This window comes from Scyliorhinus canicula, chromosome 1 (assembly GCF_902713615.1).
Source record: "Scyliorhinus canicula chromosome 1, sScyCan1.1, whole genome shotgun sequence".
Classification (NCBI taxonomy): Eukaryota; Metazoa; Chordata; class Chondrichthyes; order Carcharhiniformes; family Scyliorhinidae; genus Scyliorhinus; species Scyliorhinus canicula.
Window position 1 is genome coordinate 184,442,156 of NC_052146.1, and position 19,351 is coordinate 184,461,506.

The 19,351-nt window shown below is 50.6% G+C and overlaps 2 non-coding genes across 2 annotated transcripts; both read right to left on the minus strand.

The window, feature by feature from the left end:
* Window positions 1-5,664: 5,664 nt before the first annotated feature.
* On the minus strand, window positions 5,665-5,777 carry LOC119978421. Its single transcript, XR_005463446.1, has one exon. It is a non-coding gene; the product is annotated as a U5 spliceosomal RNA (small nuclear RNA).
* A 13,212-nt stretch (window positions 5,778-18,989) lies between these two features.
* On the minus strand, window positions 18,990-19,104 carry LOC119978550. Its single transcript, XR_005463484.1, has one exon. It is a non-coding gene; the product is annotated as a U5 spliceosomal RNA (small nuclear RNA).
* Between the last annotated feature and the right edge of the window lie 247 nt (window positions 19,105-19,351).

The window sequence follows — 19,351 nt, forward strand, 5'->3', positions numbered from 1 at the left end:
GGGCAGTTGAAAATAGTTTGTTGGTTTCCTGCTCATTGGTGAGGGGTGCGTTGCTGCCAGAGATTCTACTCGGCTTTGCTTTGTAGCTGTTAGTTGTTTAAGCCTTGCCACAACCGACGAGAATCTGTAACGCTAGTCTGTGACTCTGGCTTAGTTTGATATTGTCAGAAGGAGCACCATATTGTGGTCCAATTTTCCGAAGTGTGGTCGGGGGATGGATCAGTAGGCACCCTTGATATTTCTGTAGCAGTGGCCAAGGATGTTGGCGCCCCTGATGGGACAGGAGATCGGTTGGTGGAATTTTTTCAGTACACTCTTGCGGTTCACGTGGTTGAAGTCCCCGGCCACAATGAACAAAGCCTTCGGGTATTCTGTTGCATTATTTATAGCGGTGTACAATTCATCCAGCGCCGCTTTCACTTCTGCCTGGGGTGGGATGTAGACCGCTGTGATAATGGCTGAAGTGAACTCCCGTGGAAGGTAGTACGGGTGGCACTTCACATTCAGGTATTCCAGGTTCGGGCGCAGTAGGTCACCAGAGTTGCCGCATCCAAGCACTAGGAGGAGTTGATGAGGAAGCAAATCCCTCCACCCTTTGCTTTGCCCGGTGATGACGTGCCGTCCATCCAGTGAATTGAGAAGCCGTCAGGCTGTATGGTACAGTCCAGTGAGGCAGGGGTGAGCCATGTCTCTGTGAAACAGAGCACACAGCATTCTCTTACTTCCCTCTGAGAGGTGTAGCCACCGAAGTTGGCCATCCCCTCAATACAAAATGGAGGAACGCAAAGCTTGCAGGGTAAAATGGACAAAGTTTGCAGCACAAGCAGGCTGCAACAAGCCACTGTGTATTCTGTCTGCTAAGAGAGCAGACAGCACCGAAATGAACATTCCGCATACTAATGAGGCAATCTCCGGGACAGTTAGCATAGTAATGGAACGATCCCAGGGACAATGGACACAAATAGGGAAGTGATTGCAACATTGTATGGGAAACCAGACAACCCGGCACCAGCGGGGCTCGAAGACAAAGCACCTGAAGGCCCGCCCAGTAGCCGAGGGACAGCCTCAGTATTGGGGGGATTCAAACAAATCGATTGGGAAGAGACCCAATCGATCCCCAGCAGATAGAGGGTCCGTCCAAAAGGGAGCGAAGCCCTGGGACCTATAAAATACAGGTCCCAAACTTAGTTTGTTCTTCTTGACCAGCACTCCTCTCTTGACCAGCCCCCTCGACCAGCCTTTACCGAAGACCTTAACCGAGAGAGAGGAGAGGTTTGGGACAGCAGTCGCCAGCAAGTAAGTGTCTCACAACGATCGCTACCAGAGATAGACACTCCTGACCCCTTTTTAACCCTTACCAACCTGAAGTCTGCAGACCCAGTGCAGAGCAAGAGGCCTTGTCCCCTGATCCGGCAGTTCCTTTAAGATAAGTATTGGTTTATTTAGTGGTAGGAATAGTTTAATCATCTTAGCGTGTGCATGAGTAGTTTATAATAGTATTATAATAAACTCATCTGTTTGAACTTACTAATTGGTGTATGGTTTTATTGCTTTGAACTTGACCTTGAAACTTGTGGCGGTATCTTAACGATACCTGGCGACTCCAGAGCTAAGTAACGAAACAGAGCCAAATCGAGTGTTAAGCACACTCACCCAGAACGAGCAACAGAGGCAAGTTGAGCGTTAAGCTCATCCGACTTGTTTTTGGTCACTTGGACGTTTGGCAAGAGTATGAGGGGAGAGGAGATTTAAAGCCACATTGTTTTAGTCTCACCTGCAGACCACTGCATTACCCTCACTCGGTGGCTGCTTCTGGATGGTACCAGGATCCGACGGGAGAGGTCTGACCTTGTAGAAGGTAAGTGTCTGGCAGGGTCCCGGGTGTTGGTTGCGATTTCGGGGTCCTGTCTGACTGGGTCCCAGACACTGGTTGGGATTTCACGGTCACTGGAGGGCATGTTCATGATCTGGTCAGGCCCTGAGTTTCCGTGAGTACAGGTATACCTTTTGGTGCGTTCATGTCCTCGCGTGCAGTTTCCACCGTTTTGGGAATGTTTAATCTGAATTTGGGCTGCAGGCAGGGTCTTCCTGGGTCAGGTTGGGCCGGGTCACATGTACGGTTCCAGTGGTCTGGTCGGGCTAGAAACCCAACTCTTTTTATAATTGAGAAAGCAAGGGCAGCACGGTGGCCTAGTGGTTAGCACAACCGCCTCACGGCGCTGAGGTCCCAGGTTCGATCCCGGCTCTGGGTCACTGTCCGTGTGGAGTTTGCACATTCTCCCCGTGTCTGCGTGGGTTTCGCCCCCACAACCCAAAAATGTGCAGAGTAGGTGGATTGGCCACGCTAAATTGCCCCTTAATAGAAAAAAAAATAATTGGGTAATCTAAATTTCTAAAAAAAAAAAAAAAAAAAAATAATTGAGAAAGCAACTCTTTTTCTTTTTCTATTCTGCAACTGTTATGTGAAATACCAATAAAAACATTTTTTTTAAAGTGTGAGGTAACCCTTTGGTCGGAATATAGGTAGTGTAAAGGAAGCAGGGGGGCTGCAGAAGGACTTGGACAGGCTAGGAAAGTGGGCAAAGAAGTGGCAGATGGAATACAATGTGGAAAAGCGTGAGGTTATGCACCGACAGGAAGAATAGAGGCACAGACTATTTTATAAATGGGAAAAAGCTTTGGAAATCAGGATTCTCTTAAGGTTAATGGGCAGGTTCAGTTGGCAGTTAGGAAAGCAAATGTAATGTTAGCATTCATTTTGAGAGGGCTAGAATATAAGAATGGGTATTTGCTGGTGAGGATGTATGAGGTTCTATAAGGCTCTGGTCAAAGGAACGGCATGGTTGCGCAGTGGGTAGCACCGTTGCCTCACGGCGCTGAGGATCTGGGTTGGATCCCGACCATGGGTCACTGTCCATGTGGAGTTTGCACATTCTCCCCGTGTCTGCGTGGGTTTCACCACCACAACCCAAAGATGTGCAGGGTATGTGGATTGGCCACACTAAATTGCCCCTTAATTGGAAAATAAAAGAATTGGGTGCTATAAGTTTGCTTTTTTTTAAAATTAGACTCTGGTCAGACACCATTTGGAGTATTGCGAGCAGTTTTGGGCCCTGTATCTAAGGAAAGTTATGTGCTGGCCTTGGAGAGGGTTCAGAGGAGATTCACAAAAATGATCCCTGGAATGAAGAGTTTGTCATATAAGGAGTGGTTGAGGACTCTGGGTCTGTACTCATTGAAGTTTAGAAGGTTGAGGGGCAATCTTATTGAAACTTACAGGATACTGCGAGGCCTGGATAGAGTGAACGTGGAGAGAATGTTTCCACTTGTAGGAGAAACTAGAAGCAGAGGACACAATCTCAGACTAAAGGGACGATCCTTTAAAACTGAGATGAGGGGCAGCACAGTGGCATAGTGGTTAGCAATGCTGCCTACAGCCCTGAGGACACGGGTTCGAATCCCGGCCCTAGATCACTGTCCATGTGGAGTTTGCACATTCTCCCCGTGTCTGCGTGGGTTTCATCCCCACAACCCAAAAGATGTGCAGGGTAGGTGGATTGGCCACGCTAAATTGCCCCTTGATTGGAAAAAATGAATTGGGTACTCTAAATTATTTTTTTTAAGAGTTTACGATCCAGGGAGGGGTCTTCACCCACGGAGGTGGCATTGGTGGGAAGAGCATCTATGGTGACTGATTCCCTGATGAAAACTTTGGGTTGAAACACTACGGCGCAGGATGGGTCAGTATGGCTAACACTGGCAAAGACACAAATGGATCCCAGTTCTAACTCACCACCAACAAAACCCCCTGGCTTGATGGGAAGCACGATGTATTCGGAAAAGTCATCGAAGGATTATATGTTTTTTAAAAAGTCGAGGCTTCGAAGACCGACAGCTGGGATAAACCACTGAAAGATGTGGTCATTGCAGATCATGGCAAGATCGAGTTGGAATAGTCTTGTGTCATTGCCAAAGAGTGAGCTGTCTGCCTGTGACGGGCAGTGATCTGCAGACTCCTTGCATCCCAGCCCCAGTGAGCAAGATTCCTGTTTAATCTTATACTGGTCCTGGGCTTCCAGGCTGTGTAGACACCTGAATATTCCAGAATCTGGTTCTTGCCAGCTTTGTAAAAAATGTACACAGCAACAATAAACATGGATTTTCGAAGAAAAAAGACAGTTAGGCTCTTGATTAATAAGGGATCAGGGGTTACGGGGAGAAGGCAGAATGGGAACAAGAAACATATCAGCCATGACTGAATGGAGGAGCAGACCCTAAAAACAAAGAACAATACAGCACAGGAACAGGCCCTTCGGCCCTCAAGCCTGTACCAGTCATGATATCAACCTTTGCCAAAACCCTCAGCACTTCCTTCTGCTGTATCCCTCTATACCCATCCTATCCATGTGTTTGACAAAATGCCTTTTCAATGTCGTTAATGTATCTGCTTCCACAACCTCCCCTGGCAACCCATTCCAGGAACTCACCACTCTCTACGTAAAAAACCTGCCTCGCACATCTCCTCTAAACCTATGCCCCTTGGTGACTGACCCGATGGGCCACATGGCCTAATTCTGCTCCTATGTCTTATGGTCACGAAATATAGGCAGTGTGAAGGGCAATAGAAGGTACTGATAGTGGCATAAAGATAAGAATGTGTTAATGGGAGAACAAGGGTCAGTGCTCAGCAGAAGCAAAATTAAAGAACAAGTGAGATGGCCCAGTAGGTGAGGGTTTCCATTGGGACAAAAAAATGTTTGGGATATTTTTAAAAGGGTCAAGGTGGAGGAGAAAGGGCAGCACGGTGGTTAGCACTGTTGCCTCACGGCACCTAGGTCCGAGGTTCGATCCCGGCCCTGGGCAACTGTCCGAGTGGAGTTTGCACATTCTCCCCGTGTTTGCGTGGGTTTCACCCCACAACCCAAAGGTGTGCAGGTTCGACGGATTGGCCACGCTAAATTGTCCCTTAATTGGAAAAATGAAATGGGTACTCAAAATTTATTTTTTAAAAAGATGGAGAAGGTTCACTGTCTGAAGTTGTTGAACTCAATGTTGAATCTATCAATGTTGAATGTGCATAAAGGAAAAACGGGATAGCTCCTCTGGTTTGCATCAGGCTTCACTGGAGGATTGCAGTAAAGGACTGACATAGAACATAGAACAGTACAGCACAGAACAGGCCCTTCGGCCCTCAATGTTGTGCCGAGCCATGATCACCCTACTCAAACCCACGTATCCACCCTATACCCGTAACCCAACAACCCCCCCCCCCTTAACCTTACTTTTATTAGGACACTACGGGCAATTTAGCATGGCCAATCCACCTAACCCGCACATCTTTGGACTGTGGGAGGAAACCGGAGCACCCGGAGGAAACCCACGCACACAGGGGGAGGACGTGCAGACTCCACACAGACAGTGACCCAGCCGGGAATCGAACCTGGGACCCTGGAGCTGTGAAGCATTTATGCTAACCACCATGCTACCCTGCTGCCCCGTGGGCATAGAGAGCCAAATGCTGAGTTGAAATGACAAGATTATGCTTATGAACTGCACAAAATGGTCACCCAGTCTCCATAATGTGGTGCATTGGGCCCAACTTGAACAGCTAAATCAGGCAAGAAAAACATAAATAAAGATTGAATCTATTTTTCACATAATACAGCCCCACAGAAGCAGGGCCACAAAAAATTACTCAAAACTCTGAGTGTTCCTCTCCACGGAAATCTTTAGTAAAAGGCGAAAGATTTATACGATCTGAAGAGAAACCAGAGTACTGCCGAATAAGTCGCAAATATTCGCAACCAACCATACACGTAGCTCTTTAACATCTTCCTGACTGAACACACCGACAGTCAACATCAACCTAGAGAAAGACCAATATAACTGAAATGGATTTCAACAAAAACAATTAACTAAAAATCGCTAATCAGGAAGACTAAGAACTATTAATCTTTCGCACAGTATTATAGGTATGTAAATGAGTGAGGAGGCGGGGCCAATCTGGCCACTTCCTGCACGGAGGCGATGTGGGCTGTGCTTGTTCTTGTTCACTGACTTTTGTCCTTCATTCTCGAGCTTTTTGTGCTCAACAAGTGATTTGTTTTTTAAGAGCAAGCCGAAGCTGGAAATCAGAGGGTAATCAGACCTCTGCTTTTGGCACCAGAAAGTCAAGTTTGTATTTGATAATCAGAGTTATATTTATCTCCATTACTGTAAATACCGTCGGCGGGATTCTCCATTTCAGAGACTAAATGTTGATGCAGGGACTGAATCGGTGGTGTTCTACGACAGGAAAATTGGTGCCGTTCCCAGAGCACTTCATCAATAGTTAATGAGCTCGCACCAGTGCCACGTGAAACACGACCGATTCCAATGAAAAACAGTGTCTGATTCACCGGAGTCGGGATTGACACTCGGGAGGCTAACAAGCTGCACTCCGCTCCGACAAGCTGCACTCCGCTCCGACAAGCTGCCCTCCGCTCCGACAAGCTGCCCTCCGCTCTGACAAGCTGCCCTCCGCTCCGACAAGCTGCCCTCCGCTCCGACAAGCTGCCCTCCGCTCCGACAAGCTGCCCTCCGCTCTGACAAGCTGCCCTCCGCTCCGACAAGCTGCCCTCCGCTCTGACAAGCTGCCCTCCGCTCCGACAAGCTGCGCTCCGCTCCGACAAGCTGCCCTCCGCTCCGACAAGCTGCCCTCCGCTCTGACAAGCTGCACTCCGCTCCGACAAGTTGCGCTCCGCTCCGACAAGCTGCCCTCCGCTCTGACAAGCTGCCCTCCGCTCCGACAAGCTGCGCTCCGCTCCGACAAGCTGCCCTCCGCTCCGACAAGCTGCCCTCCGCTCCGACAAGCTGCCCTCCGCTCCGACAAGCTGCCCTCCGCTCTGACAAGCTGCCCTCCCCTCCGACAAGCTGCACTCCGCTGACAAGCTGCGCTCCGCTCCGACAAGCTGCCCTCCGCTCTGACAAGCTGCCCTCCGCTCCGACAAGCTGCCCTCCGCTCCGACAAGCTGCCCTCTGCTCCGACAAGCTGCCCTCCGCTCCGACAAGCTGCACTCCGCTCCGACAAGCTGCGCTCCGCTCCGACAAGCTGCCCTCCGCTCCGACAAGCTGCCCTCCGCTCCGACAAGCTGCACTCCGCTCCGACAAGCTGCCCTCCGCTCCGACAAGCTGCCCTCCGCTCCGACAAGCTGCCCTCCGCTCCGACAAGCTGCACTCCGCTCCGACAAGCTGCGCTCCGCTCTGACAAGCTGCCCTCCGCTCTGACAAGCTGCACTCCCCTCCGACAAGCTGCACTCGGCTCTGACAAGCTGCCCTCCGCTCTGACAAGCTGCCCTCCGCTCTGACAAGCTGCCCTCCGCTCCGACAAGCTGCACTCGGCTCTGACAAGCTGCCCTCCGCTCTGACAAGCTGCCCTCCGCTCTGACAAGCTGCCCTCCGCTCCGCAAGCCCTCCGCTCCGACAAGCTGGCCCTCCGCTCCGACAAGCTTGCCCTCCGCTCCGACAAGCTGCCCTCCGCTCCGACAAGCTGCCCTCCGCTCCGACAAGCTGCCCTCCGCTCCGACAAGCTGCCCTCCGCTCCGACACAGCTGCCCTCCGCTCGACAAGCTGCCCTCCGCTCCTGACAAGCTGCCCTCCGCTCCGACAAGCTGCCCTCCGCTCCGACAAGCTGCCCTCCGCTCCGACAAGCTGCCCTCCGCTCCGACAAGCTGCCCTCCGCTCCGACAAGCTGCCCTCCGCTCCGACAAGCTGCACTCCGCTCCGACAAGCTGCGCTCCGCTCCCCGCGATCACACTCTTTCCAGGCCACAAGATGGCACCGAAGCAGAACTGGAGACGTTGCTGGATGCAGTGGAGGGCTACCCTGTACCCCGGGGTGAGGAGGAGGTTACCACCCATCACCATGCACCAGGTCTGGGTGCATGGGCAACACCGTCCGGAACGGCTAGCAGTGACATAGGAAATTGCATGACCTCCTCAGGGCAGCAATCACTCTCCCCGCCCCGCCCAGCCCCCACCCCACTCGGAGGGTGACCGAACCCCTACCCTGCACAAGCTGCCAGAACCCATACCAGCCACCTGATACCTGATCAGTGGGCCTGGGAAGAGGGCAGCCACCGAGGCGGTGGTCAGCATCAGGCAAGCAAGTGAGACCTCTCAAGGCGGCACAATGGTGCAGTGGTTAGCACTGCTGCCTCATGGCGCTGAAGTCCCAGGTTCGATCCCGGCTCTGGGTCACTGTCCGTTTGGAGTTTGCACATTCTCCCTGTCTTTGCGTGGGTTTCACCCCCACAACCCAAAGATGTGCAGGGTAGGTGAATTGGCCAGGCTAAATTGCCCCTTCATTGGAAAAAAGGAATTTTATAAGAAATTTATTTTTAAAAGTGAGACCCCGCTGAGTTGGGGGGCTCGATTCTCTGTGTTTGGGACGATGTCCCAGCGCTATCATAAAAACTGTGGCCTTTCACACCAGAAAAACTGGCGTGGAATGGCCACATATTCCGGCCCTGCAGGGGGCGAGCAGGGACCTAGCGTAAATCTAGCAGCTTTTACTGCAGATACGGGTCGGAGGCCGCGTATGAGCATGGCGGCGGCCTCCAGCGGTCACGCCGTTCCATTGCGGACTCAGACCACTGAGCTGGATACTAAAAATAGCCGCCGATCGGCATCGTCCCCCCCGCCGCCACCCTCCGATCGGCCCGCCCCTACCAGGGCAGCCGGACTGTGTCTGCAGCCACCACGCTATTTGGCTGGAGGGGAGTGGTGGTGAAGAGAGGCGTGCGGGTGGTGGAGGGTGGAGTGTGGGGGGGGGGGGGGGGGGGAGTGTGGGGTGGTGGGGTGGTGATGGTGAAGGGATGGTGTGGGGGGGGTGTGGGGTGGTGGGGGTGCTGATGGTGGTGATGGTGAAGGGATGGTGTGGGGGTGGTGGAGGGGTGGTGACACGCCCCGGGCTGGATTCTCCGCACCCCGACGCTGAAATCACGGCTGGCGCCAGGGTGGAGAATCCGTTTCCCTGATTCTGCGGGACCCGAGGCTTTTCCCCCTGCTCAGCCGGAATCTTTGATGGCCTGCCCAGTCCAGCAGGTGCTCGAATGACATGCGCTGCCGGTACATGTGGGGCCTCTTGCGACGCCTCCTTCCCACGTCTGGGGCAGGCTCTGCTGCTGCAGGATCCCCCTCGTGTAGTTCCAGCTTGTTCAGCCTCAGTGCCTACTCCAAGGCTGCGGCGGACAGGTTGAAGGCCACCATTCCCAGTTGAATTCCGAAGTCCATGGTCTGCAGGGTTGAAAGGCATGGGTGCCCATGCCTATGCCCAACCTGGTCCGCTGGGCTACACGGTGGCCCCGGTCTGTACTGAAGGCCCCGCTCCCGCATGTCCTCCCCCTCCTCCCCCATCCCCGCGCCCACCCCGGCCATTTCCCTGGTACCCAACTCACAGCACCCCTGAGCCCGTCAGTGCCCAGTACTGCGGGGGTCTCAGGCCCTGCCGCTCATCCCTGCTACCAGGGGTACCACTGGCTGGCACTACCCATGCCAGCAGTATGCTCCATGGCCTCCATCCGGCACCCCCCTGCAGGGTGGGCTGCATGCTGCTCCGCAGGCAGGTGGTGGCTGGTTGGGGGAGGGGGAAAAGGGTTGTTGGGCGGATGATGTGAGATGTGGAGGGTGGAGGCCGGTGGCGTGGTGGCACTCTGCAAAACCAGGGGCCATGGTGTGTGGTCGGCCACAGCAATGGCGGCCCATGCCTGAGGACCCCGGTCCGGGGGGGTGGGGGGGGGTTACCCCAACCCCATGGGCCATCCCCTGGTCACACCCCGTTGTCAGTGGCAGGGCCAGCAGCCCACAATTGTGCCTCTCCATGTCCTACCTCCTCTCTCTCCCTCATCAGCCACGGCGCCTGTTTCCCGATTTTTAAAACCGCAAGTGAAATTCCCCCCAGTAGAGGCGGAGCATCACGGAGGCCCTAGAGAATACCGGGTCAGGCCCGCTAATGATATGAGGAGGGCATTTACTGTACATGCGCAGTACAACATCTTGATGCCGCTGTCGAGGCACCGGAGCATGGCATTGTAGCGTCACAACTGGTTCTCTGCCCAATCATGTTTTGCAATTCTGGAATCGGCTGATGTAGAATCCCACCCCATATTTTTTCTCAGTATGTTCAATATACACTAATGTAAATAATGAAATGCCAATATTTCTGTTATTGGAGTTACTGTTGTTGTAATTTTTGATACATCTGTTGGTTTTGTTCTCTACCTTTTGATACAAAATGTTAAAAGTCCAATAAAAATATATATTTTTTCAATCACTTCCTCTTCAAGGGCATTTATATCTACATTGCAGAAGGTGGCTACTCGGCCCATTGAGTCTACACTGACACTCTGAAAGGGTAGTCCATCCAAGCCCACCTCCCTGTCCTATCCCAATAACCCCTTAACCCTACAGATCCCCCCCAAGGGCAGCACGGTGGCCTAGTGGTTAGCACAGCTGCCTCACAGCGCTGAGGTCCCAGGTTCGATCCCGGCTCTGGTTCACTGTCCGTGTGGAGTTTGCACATTCTCCCCGTGTCTGCGTGGGTTTCGCCCCCACAACCCAAAAATGTGCAGAGTAGGTGGATTGGTCACACTAAATTGCCCCTTAATTGGAAAAATAATTGGCTAATCTAAATTTATAAAAAAAAACAAAAAAAAAAACCCTACAGATCCCACGTAACAAAGTGGTTAGCATTGCTGCCTCACGGCACCAAGGTCCCACGTTTGATCCCAGCTCTGGGTCACTGTTCGTGGGGGGTTTGCACATCTCCCCGTGTTTGCATGGGTTTCGTCCCCACAGCGCAAAGATGTGCAGAATTGGCCCTTAATTGGAAAAAATGAATTGGGAATTCTAAATTTATTTTTTAAAAACCCTACACATTCCTGGACACTAAGGGGTAATTTAGCATGGCCAATCGACTGAACCTACACATTTTTGGACTGTGGGAGGAAACCGGAGCACCCGGAGGAAACCCACACAGATACGGGAGAATGTGCAAACTCCACACAGTCTCCCAAGGCCAGAATTGAACCCGGGTCCCTGATGCTGTGAGGGAGCAGTGCTAGCCACTGTACCACATGCTGCATTGCTGCTCACGGTTTCTTGGACCTTGTTAGGAAAAAGCTAATGTTCCTCGTACTTATGTTGGAATTGGGGTTTTAATTGTTTAATACTCTGCACCAAATATAAAGGGGATACAGGTGGTACTGTGGTGTTGTTAGAGAAGTGATTGCTGAAAACTATAAACTTGGAGTCGAAGAAGTAAAGACCTGCTTCCAAGCTCTTATTATAGAGTTAGCAACGGTGCTTAACAGAACGGGGGTGTGCTGAGTGCTTCACTTTTATGTGCAGCAAGGTAGCATAAGTGGATAGCACTGTGGCTTCACAGCGCCAGGGTCCCAGGTTCGATTCCCCGCTGGGTCACTGTGTGTGCGGAGTCTGCACGTTCTCCCCGTGTCCGCGTGGGTTACCTCTGGGTTATCCGGTTTCCTCCCACAGTCCAAAGATTTGCAGGCTAGGTGGATCGGCCATGCTAAATTGCCCTTAGTGACCAAAAAGGTTAGGAGGGGTTGTTGGGTTACGGAGATAGGGTGGAAGTGAGAGCTTAAGTGGGTCGGTGCAGACCCGATGGGCCAAATGGCCTCTTTCTGCACTGTATGTTCTGTGTTGGGATGCGCTGGCCTCTTTGCTGTCTCCAATATTTTGGAGCTTGGGTGACTCCTCCTTCAGGCTCTTTGCTTCTTCTTCTTCTGAAGAGCAGCTGTTCATATCATCTTGTCAGATGGAGTCACCTCTTGCTGTTAGTCTGGGAAGCTGCTAAGTCCCTTTTTGATCACCTTCACTAGCTTCCACTCCTTCGGTCGTCTCTTTGCTGGCTACTCCTCCAATGAATAGATCTGCTGAGGACAGTGCTGGTGCTTGCCAGTCTGTTGTCTCTCCCTTTTCCTTGTTCTCCCCCACTGTGTCCTTCTTTGTCCCATTCTGTTCACTGGGAGGGCTTGGCAGGTGGAGGGTAGCAGGTCTTCTTAGTGGAACTTGCACTCATTATTTTGTCCACATACCCCTCCTTGGGTCTTGTCACCTGTGCATAACAGAGGCAGTGTTTTGAGCAGGTCTTGTAGAGGTGACATGCCCCACCACCCATGTTGCAACACTTAGTTTGTCGGTAGTCCTTTGTCAAATGATCTTCCTACTTGCCGTTGTTGCAGATGATGATGATGCAATTGGCCACCGCATGGCGAGGTTGACCACAAAAATGGAAAACTCTGGCTGCCTGACATAAATGAGGTAGCCATGGTTCCCTCTGCTTAGCAAAGCTGGGGGGAGGCTCCAATGCTGCTCACTTACATACACTTACAGTCAAATCCCAAAGGTATCCTTGACCTCCATGCAGTTCCTAACAGTATCAATGTACCTGGCGAGGAAGATAAGCACATCCACAATAGGACATGAGGGTTGTAAAGATGCATGGTCACCCCTCGGTTCCACTGTGACAGCAGAATAAACAGTAACTGTACCATGTGAATTCCCAATCATGGAAGGTTTCTCATCTTCTTGAACACGTCTGTGATATTCTTGACTGTTACATCAAAATATCCAGTGATCAGGACATACTGCAGGCAATAGATGTATTTTTTTTTGCCAAAATAAGATAGCTGAAAGAACATTACAAACTTCAAAATGGTCATCACAGAAAGTGCAATGACATTCAGGTTTTCTACACAGATCATGTTGTACTCTGAGGTGCGAAAATGCAATCAAAAGAACATTCCAAATATTCCACAAAGGAAATTATAAAAGGAGCAATGAGGGCAGCACGGTGGCGCAGTGGTTAGCACCGATGCCTCACGGCGCCGAGGACCCGGGTTCGATCCCGGCTCTGGGTCACTGTCCATGTGGAGTTTGCACATTCTCCTTGTGTCTGCTTGGGTTTTATCCCCACAGCCCAAGGATGTGCAGGTTGGGTGGATTGGCCATGTTAAATTGCCCTTAATTGGAAAAAAAAAGAATTGGGTACGCTGTTGCCAATTTGCACCGGAGACGCCAATAATGTTGCTTTTTTAACTGGATACTGATATGATGGTTATTAATGATGATATTGCTTTTCAGAGTCGCCAGGTATCAAATGATAAAATGATACCACCACAAGATTTTACCGGATATCGATCAAAGACCAAACAATCAGTTAGTTAGTTCAAGTTCAATGATAGTTTATTTACACACAAGAATTACTTTGACATGCAACATAAAACACTACAAGCTAAATTACACCTAACGCTACAACAACCTGTACTTAACTTCAGGCACCCGGCTTTATACAGAGGAACAAGGCCTTTGTTCGGATCTTGCGTGGCTGGGTCTGGAGAAGTGACTTAGTTTCTGCTGGGCTCACCTGTCTGGTAGCGATCGTTGGTCTTGAACTTGCTTCTGGTCGTGATGCTGCAATTGGTTTTAGGCGTAGGCCGGGGCCAAGAGAGACCGAGCACATGACAGTGTCTCTTTATCCTTCTGGGGTTTCGCGCTCTTTTTGGGCGGTCCTTAGCTTTGGACCCAATAATTCGGCAGGCTTCGATTACTGCCTTCGATTTTGGCCAATAAAGGGGCAGGTGCCTTGATGGTGGGGCATGTCCTGAGCAGTCATTGACCTTGGCTTTTTGGGCTCCCTAAGCAAAGGGAGTGGCACTGATGAGTCTGTTTCTGTATCTGTTACCTGAGTGCAGGTCTTTTGTTCTGGGGAAATGGGCCATTAGAATGCAAAGTAGTTGGGGGTTTCGGTTGCGTCTAGTTATCTGAGTTGCCAATATACATAAAGCTCTGAGCGTCTGAGTCCTGGGTTGATCATATTTCCCATGGTCCTTTGCAGGTGGCCATATTTCCCAGGATCCTTTGTAAGTGGCCATCCCAGATGGCTACAACGCTAAATTTCTTTTAAAATAAATAAATAAAAGGGGCAGCATGGTGGCACAGTGGTTAGCCCAGATTCCTCACGGCACCAAGGTGCCAGGTTCGATCCCAGCTCTGGGTCACCGTCCGTGTGGAGTTTGCATATTCTCCCCGTGTTCGCGTGGGTTTCGCCCCCCACAACCCAAAGATGTGCAGGCTAGGTGGATTGGCCACACAAAATTGCCCCTTACTTGGAAAAAAAATGAATTGGGTACTCTAAATTTAAATAAATAAATACATAAAAGGCGCAATGGTATAGTTGTCCAATCAATCAAGTTGCACTCTGAGGTGCTTTGATACAATTGTGATATATACAATATTCACTGTATACATTCAGTGTAAATCATACAACCTGAGGGAATTCTATTCAATTCCTAGCCTCTCAGTTCACTATGGCTGAAATGTCAGCGACCTTTCCCCATTGCGCCTCTGTGGCGGCTGCCCCAAGGTTTAGTGCATCCCTCAGCACGTGGTCGTGGACTTTGGAATGTGCCAGTCACAACACTCGGTTGGGGACAACTCTTTGCACTGGAAAACACAGCTCAACATACATGGGACAGAAGAACAACATTATACCTGGCTCAATACAAACAGGCATAGATAGATACCTCAATAAACCCCACCAGAGATCAACGAAGAAACAGGATGAGGCCATGAAACCACGGTAACATGGTCCACGATGCACTTGTCACAAGAACATAGAACATAGAACAGTACAGCACAGAACAGGCCCTTCGGCCCTCAATGTTGTGCCGAGCAATGATCACCCTACTCAAACCCACATATCCACCCTATACCCGTAACCCAACAACCCCCCCCCCTTAACCTTACTTTTAAGGACACTACGGGCAATTTAGCATGGCCAATCCACCTAACCCGCACATCTTTGGACTGTGGGAGGAAACCGGAGCACCCGGAGGAAACCCATGCACACACGGGGAGGACGTGCAGACTCCGCACAGACAGTGACCCAGCCGGGAATCGAACCTGGGACCCTGGAGCTGTGAAGCATTTATGCTAACCACCATGTCACAAGAGTTCAGGATGAATTTTCCGTGCCATGTTCAAGCGCGCACCAGTGTATTTCTCCCTCAACTCTAGCAGTACGGGGACTTCCGGTGACGGCGGGCGGGAGGCAGCCGCGCGTTGGAAGGCTCCCGTTCGGGAATGGCATTGTCAGGGGTTATTGCCCGGTCCTAGGGGCAGCGAAGGCAGTAACGGTCAGGAGAAAGCACAGGGAAGGGAAATGTCGAGGATCAGTAAAAAAACAGCCGTGAAAACAGCTGAAAGTCCGTCGGGGTGTGGAAAGATCACCGCGGGGTCGGTAAAGAAAATGGAGGCTGGAGCACCAGGGGAGGCCGCATTGCTTACAGCTGAAGAAATAACTAAGGTGATGGCCGTGGAATTCGAAAGGCAGTTCACAAAACACATGGAGGCGATGAGGAAGGAGATGAGGGAGGTTTTGAGTGTGCTGGTGGAGGAGGTGATTTCCCCGGTGAGGACGGCGGTGGCGAGCACAGTGGCGGAGGTGCGGGAGCAAGGCGAGGCGCTGAAGGAAGTGGAGGAGACGGTGTTGCAGCACAGTGATCAACTTACCTCGATGGGGAAGGAGATGCGGAAGGTGATGGAGATCAACAAGGATCTGCGAGGGGCAGCACGGTGGCCTAGTGGTTAGCACAACCGCCTCACGGCGCTGAGGTCCCAGGTTCGATCCTGGCTCTGGGTCACTGTCTGTGTGGAGTTTGTACATTCTCCCCGTGTCTGCGTGGGTTTCGCCCCCACAACCCAAAAATGTGCAGAGTAGGTGGATTGGCCACGCTAAATTGCCCCTTAATTGGAAAAAATAATTGGGTAATCTAAATTTATGAAAAAAAACAAAAAAAAAACAAGGATCTGCGAGGCAAAATTGGAAGACCTGGAAAACAGATCTAGGCGACAGAATTTGAGGGTTGTGGGGCTGCCCGAAGGAGTTGAAGGACCGAGGCCAACTGAGTATTTTGCTGCGATGCTGGCGGAACTATTGGGGGAGGGGGAGGATCCCCCCGATATGAACTGGATCGGGCTCATCAGTCGTGGAGGCCTGTACCAAAGGCGAGTGAGCCGCCAAGGGTAGTGACTCTGTGTTTCCGTGTAAAGGAGAAGATCCTGTGCTGGGCCAAGCAGAAGCGGGTGGTGCAGAGGGCTGGAGCTGGTATACGCGAATACCAGGACTTTACGGTGGAGCTGGCGAGGAGGTGGGCTGCCTTCAACCGGGTGAAGAGGGCGCTGTATATTAGCAAGGTGCAGTGCGGCATAGTATATCCAGCGAAGCTGAGGGTGACCCACAGGTTCAAGGACTTTTATTTTGGGACGGCGGAAGCAGCGGAGGAGTTTGCGAAGGCAGAAGGACTGTGTTAGAATTGAGAAATGGTCATGTACCGATGTAGCCTCATGACTGTATTTTTTCATTTTTGTTTCACTGCGTGCTGGTGTATGGGCTACAGGAGCCAACGTTGTGTATATTTGGACAAGGAAAGAAATGGGACTTTCTGTTGTAATGAGGGTTCTTTGGGGTGTGGGTGTGTATGCGGGGTTTGTGTGCTAAAGGGGACTTCTGCGTTTTCCTGGGGAAAGGGACCCAGGCGGGGGCCTCCACGCTGGCCGGTTTAAGCCGGCCAGTGAACGGGGGTGAGGTGGGGGGAGCGGTTGCGGCCATCGGAGCCTGGCAGAACAGGGTCTGAGGGGTCTAGCCGGGATGGAAAGTTGGGGGGGAGGAACCGAGGTTGGGGGGAGGAGTTTTACAAGAGGAAGTGGAGGGGAGGAGTTGGGGGAGGGTTTACAATTCTTGGATGTCATTTACAGTACTCTTTCTGAGGCTGGATGGCATTGAGTGGCGGTGGGGGGGGGGGGGGGGGGGGGGGGGAGACGGCCGACGACTCTATAGGAGGTTAATGGCGACCATGGGCGATTCCAGACTCCTTTTTCCTTTTCTCCTTTGTTTTTTTTTCCACAGTGGGAGGGTTTGTTTTATTGGATGCATATATTGACAGGTGGGCCGTTGATTGGGGTGATGGGAGGATGGGATCGTTGTTATTGTTAAGGGACTTGTTAAGACTTTGTATTTGTTACCGTTTACTGCTTGTTGGGGGGTGTAAATTTTGAAGGAAAATGTGAAAATGGAGAATGAAAATATATATTTTTTAACTCTCGCGGTACGAATGGTACCAATGACACACCACAGCCTTCTCTCCTCGAATACCAAACCCATCTCCACCCATGCAGGAGCCAATCACAGATTCTTTATACCCACTCTTACAAAAGAAAACATAAAAAATACTTGAAAACCACAGTTCTATAGGGGAATTACATATACACCACACCACACAACATAACCTCAGGCCCAGTACAGAACCAACATCATTCCATACATTTGGACAGAGACGACCGGAAACAGGTTCGGATAATGATCAAGCTTCCCGGGCTTGCCAAGAAAAAAACAGAAAGGAGGAAGGAGTGAAGATAGCAGAAGTAAATCACAAACAAAGAATCAGGATCCAACTCAGGTTCCATATTTCCTTGATGCACGCTGAACACCCACTACTGAATAAGAGAACAGGCTGCTCATTTAAACAAGAAAGCGACCAACTGCGCCTGAGCGGAACAGGATATCAACCAAAATACAGGATTCAGCTCAACCCCTGGTGCACTGTAGAAGCAAAACCCAGCCTATCAGGATGTCCCTGCAATATGCCTTTGAGAAGGGACACAGCAAGCCTCAGAGGCCAAAGGACACCAGCCACTGCACCGGATGGACCTGGCCTATCCCAGCACACCCTACACACAGGAATCAATACCCCCAGAATCTCCGGTACACCCCAACACCCACAATCCACACCCCAGCCGGACATGCACCTCTCCAACCACACCCAGCGCAGTGCACCGCCCCCATTTATAGTAAGAAGAAAAATGGATGATTACGCCAGCCCCAACCGGGGAGACCCCATTACCAAAAAGAAGAGGAATCGTCAAGACACCCAACAATTGGGTGCCCTGGGAGGGGAGGTCCCGAATCTCTCCTCCCCGGTACAACAATGGACACCTCCCCTAAACCGTCGGACTGGACCAAGATTAGTAACAGCACCCTGGCACCCCAATGAAGAAACAAAGAAAAAAGAACCCTAAGAGAGGGATGTCAAAACTGATCTAAAGATATCACCCATCACTGCCTGTCACCATAGAAGGATACTAACAATCTCTCTCTTCAACAGACAAGCCAACGGTTAACCAACCCCACCTCAGTGTGCGCCACCACACATATCCTCCCATTCCAATAACTCAAAAGAAAATAAAGAGACCCAAAGCAAAAACTACAACCTCACTGAAAAGTCAGAAGGAATCCAATCCTCTTCATGTTGCAAAATCTGCCCAGACTATCGAAGGAGAAAGGTGTGGATTCTTAAATTCAAAATAATAGGAAATAAATCAAAAAATCAAATGGATGTGTTTAGCTCATCCAGAACAACATTCTCAATGGTGGCCAACATCCAGATGCACACAGCACCATTGAGGCAAAAGCCCGCACACCAGCAACAAAGCAACCACAAGCTGGGCCCCACCCTGACTGCAATGGTCAAACAAAAAATACTAATTAGGATCTTCCAAGGTCATCACACAAGACATGTATCCCCAGAAAAGACATACATGAAATGTGCATCAGGATAAAATAAAAGATTACAAGATCAGCAGAGCCAGAGCTCCCGAAAACACAACTCCTCCGGCACTCATATCCAGTGTCTGTAAGCGCAGCAAAAAAAATGACTTCCAGACCATGTAAGTTTGAAATAATTGATAAAAATCTTGGAAAACACAGCACAGAAAGGGAGCCATTTGGCTCCAAACAACATAAGTATCTGACCCAATTGCAGTACTTTGTTAATCATCAGGCACAATGCAACAAAGCATTTCAACCATACTCCTCCAATTACTACACTGCATTAAGATAACGACAGATCTGTTATTAATTTAAAACGGAGCCCTGCTAAAAACAGGGGAACAAAATATTGATGAAAACTCTGAGTGTTTCTCGCCATGGAAATCGTTAGTAAAAGGCAAAGGATTTAGACAATCTGAAGAAAAATCAGAGTATACTACCTAACATCACGCCTGCTCTCTACCGACTAGCCACATAGCCCTTAACATCATACTGATAAAACATAATAACAATTAACATCGAAGCTGGAAAATGACCTTCTGTTCATATATGTATCTGATTAGAAACCATTATCTAACACCCTCAGAATCCTACAGAAAGAAGAATAACTATTGACTATTTGCACAGCATCCGAGTTATGCAGTTATATGGGCGGGGCTGAGCTGAGAGCCACCTACAGAAA